The sequence below is a fragment of the Trachymyrmex cornetzi genome, unplaced genomic scaffold (genome assembly GCF_001594075.2).
Source record: "Trachymyrmex cornetzi isolate Tcor2-1 unplaced genomic scaffold, Tcor1.1 scaffold606, whole genome shotgun sequence".
Lineage (NCBI taxonomy): Eukaryota > Metazoa > Arthropoda > Insecta > Hymenoptera > Formicidae > Trachymyrmex > Trachymyrmex cornetzi.
Window position 1 is genome coordinate 96,626 of NW_017299922.1, and position 4,145 is coordinate 100,770.

The 4,145-nt window shown below is 32.6% G+C and overlaps 1 pseudogene; it reads right to left on the reverse strand.

The window, feature by feature from the left end:
- Positions 1–1,729: 1,729 nt before the first annotated feature.
- Positions 1,730–2,808, reverse strand: LOC108766527 (THAP domain-containing protein 4-like; annotated as a pseudogene).
- Positions 2,809–4,145: the final 1,337 nt, after the last annotated feature.

Genomic DNA, 4,145 nt, shown 5'->3' on the forward strand with positions numbered 1-4,145 from the left:
TTTTTTCATTGTTTGTATTTTATTTTTACTACTATAAGCAGTTAGTTGAACAACATTACTTTTCTATTTTAAGGTAAAATGAATTCTTGCTATTACAAACTTTTTTGAGTTGATAAAAGATATTGTGGCAGGATGGAACGTTCGCTGGATAATCTTTTACTATGGTTTCTATAAAATCAGTAGTTTGTAATTTATTAGACAATAAATTATTTATATTTTTCCGAAATAATAATTCGCACTTATACATTATATTATATATTTCTATAGTTGGAAATATTAATGCGTTTTCCTTATATTCTCTTAAACTGGTAAAAAAAACTGAGATTATTGTTAGGATCACTATTGTTAGTCACCAGAGTATTGAAACAATTATCGCAATGCTTAAAATTTTTTTTTATATTAAACAATAAAGCACCTATCAAATGGTTAACGCAGTTTGTGTTATATTGTTTAAATCCATTTCATTTCCAATTAATGATTTATATATTTGTGCATTCCATAAATCATTATCGTTACTCTCTAAGCATTGTTTTGCGTTTATTAAGTCTAATTTTTTTATATCCTTGCAATAATCAATAAGATGTTCAGAATCAGTAATAGAGTAATTGCTACGATTTATGTTAGCTTGAAATTGTGATAAACAAACAAGTCTCAGAGTTTGTTTGAACTCTCGTGCATCTGGGACAGATTATTTTGCTCGAATTTGTGAAAATAGGTTTTCCAGAGCATCTTGAGTAAACCTTCCTAATAACAAATATTTGAAATTTTGTTTCTCTAAATATTCAACTTGCACATCTAAAACAGTCTGCGTACAAAGTAATATTCGACATTGAAATGGTTTCCATGTTCCACCTTAGACCGTGATTCTTGTAACAATCTCAATAAAATCTCTCAGAAAAGTGATAGTGTTTTTGTACGCATTTTTATTACAATGAGATAGTGCAAGCTTCTGATAACGACTAGTCATGATTTGGAACCATTTATGTACAATTTTAAGGAACCAGGCAGTGGTTTTATGCATACTAGCAATATTTTTCTTCTATATATGATACAATATAGCTGCAGCAACATTGTTATTCAATAATTCTACACTCAAGGCTACATTCATTTTATCAAAATGAGATGGATTTATGACATTTTCTTTAAGATGTGGACACAACTTCAACGTATCTTTTTGATCTAATTTATATGTTTCGCGAATAGGTATAATAGAAACTTCGTTCAAAGGCAAGTCATATTTTTCAACTGTTGTTTTGTCCAAATAAAATATATTGCCTGATGTCATTGACGATGCAATATTTTTAAAAATATGAACAGAATCTAGCATAATATATAATTTATCTTGATCATTACACGGATGTGCAATATTATTAACGATCTTGCTATTTTTACTAGCTGTAATATTCGTTATCTTCCACCAACTCCTATTCTGTGGCCCCATATCAGAAATTATTACTTTAATTATTAATTCTATATTATGTGCCTTTTGTATAATTGTTATTATTTTATTATACATTTCATGTGGGCAGAATGAATTTGCTGTTAATTCGTAGGCAACAGTCTGCTTCCATTCAGTGGAAATGCCGCACAGCATGAAAACAAGCCCATGTGTAGCATACTCTTTACTACTATCAAATCCACCCGACAATTTCATTGTAGGTTGACCAATAATTGAAGTAGTCGAATTATCATACTGTAAACCAGAGCCATTTCATCTATCAAAAGTACTGCATGTTTTTCTTCAGGTTTGAACGTTTCTACCTGAAGTTAAATTATAAATCAAATAATTTAAATTAAAGGTATATGCTAAAAGTGAACTTTTATCTTTAAAATAGTGAATACGTCTTCCAAAACACCAGGCTTAAATTTTAAATATTAAATACGCTCTTGCAAGGTACGAATACTTGGATAAGGCAAATTCTGTCGACAAATTTCCTCATATCCTTTTTGTCCACAGGCCACATAAAGTTTCAATGCTTTATTAACTGTACGTGCCGACCACAATATTCCTCTGTACGATGAACGTGCGATACACTGCCTTTGATCTATGTTAAAAACTTTATCAAAATTTGCTTGTCTTTTTCGCAATTGTACTTGTCTTCTTCGCAATTTTACTTTTAATTGATTGCATAGCCGATTAATCGTCTTCAAATTTAATTTTAAAAATTCTATATATTTTGTATTATACATTTTATACTTTGATGCGTTTATTATGTTTGTTGTTGTATTGGCCTCACATTCACCTACAAATATTTATTTTAATTAAATTCAAATTTATAATAGTGATAGATATGCTTCTATTGTGTGCAAAACTTACGAAATTCCATATTTTGACTGGAAAATTCCGAATTCTTAGAATTATTTTCCTCTTCATCTTTATTATCTTTATCTTCTGCTGTGTGTTTCTGTAACAAATTGGGTTTTGAAAATGGACGAAGCAGCTTTCTTCCATCTTGACGATTATTTTCAAATTGATTATTGTCGAAATGGACCTGTGAAATTAATGTAATAATTATGTAATACATAATAATATTTAAATCATATGATAATAACTCATTAATAATACCTCACAAATTACAGCTCTTTCCGGCAATGTTTCTTTACCAATTAATTGAAGCCATTCTTTACATCTATCGCCTGTTGGCACGCGAAATAAACGGAAGCCTTTTCGCTGCGGTTTTTGCAATTCTCAATACAACAACCGGGCATTTTCGACGTTTTCTAACCAGTTCATCTACACAATGTCACAAACGCATATAGATTATAACATCCACGCCATTTTGGCTCCAAAGATACGTCACTTCCGTTTTTCTCATCGCGGTACTTTGTTAATCTAGTAACTTTACTAGTGACATGTTACAGTCACTAGATAACAAAGTACCGCAATGGGCTTTCGAGGTGATTGCGTCAAAATGGCGGACCTGCATCATATGCACTATTCACGCGATGTTTTGCACCATATGTATTGCATTGCAAAAGTTTTTCTTTAATTAAATTGCTGTATAAGGAATTAAGAAATGAATGAACGATTATAAATGCTTGACAAGCCATAAAATCTATGAATAATATATACTTTCGTGCGCTTTTCTGCAATAAGACTGAACAACGAAAAAACCTATGATAAGACTAAAATATGCACAAATTAAGGATTCGTATAGTATTCCTTTTGGTTTAAAATAAATTATTTACAATTAAAAAATTGATTTACATATTTTACGATTTTATTTTCCCAAATAAACTGTGTTTATACAAGTACGCATATTTAAAAATGACCGCGTTCTGAGTCAAAATGGAGGCAAGTTTGCGGTACTTTCTTATCTAGTGACTTTACAACATGTCTTTTTATATTACTACAACAATGGCTGCGTTCAGAAGAGTTAGCAGTTTTGCAACCGTTTTATGATTCGTCGCACTGATTGGATTATACTTTTAGATTTAAAGAAATAGTCCTATCTCAACGAAGAATCACAAAACGGTTGCAAAACTGTTGAGTCTATTGAACGCAGCCATTTTGTAATGTGTAGGTTATGTTCTCATACGTTTTGTGTAAATTAGCACAAAAAAGGAATTTAGATTTATGTAATTATTTATTTTATAATTTCTTTTCTTTTTTGCACCTTCTTATTAGAGTGAGAGAGATAAACTTAACAATCGCTGCTTTCCGACCCCACATACGCGGTACTTGAACAAGGAACGCCGGAACCGACGCCGACGCATTGAGAATATTTATCACTTATTAGCTTTCTCTCTCGCACAGATGTTTGCATCAGCGCGAGCCAAGGGCAAGTATAGGCAATGCCCCTTCCATTTATGTATGTTCTAAGTTACCAATACCGATTAACTTAATGGGGCCACTTTCACCAAGCTCAGTTAACTTAACCCAGCTGGGGTGATCCCGATTGACCACGGCTCGATTGGCCACCAATCACAGCGACCGGTGCTTAGGAGCTTTGTAGTCTCAAGCGCTGTGAGTGGCTCGTGTCCAATTAAGCTGTGTCCAACTGAGTGCCACCCAACCAGCTTACTAACTGGCCTAGTTTACACCCAGGGTTCGATCCGAGTCGGAATGTAAGAACCAACCAACTGCAGTCGGGTATTCCTCTGTTACAGTCAAATGACAAGGGAATGCTCGACTGCAGTTGGTT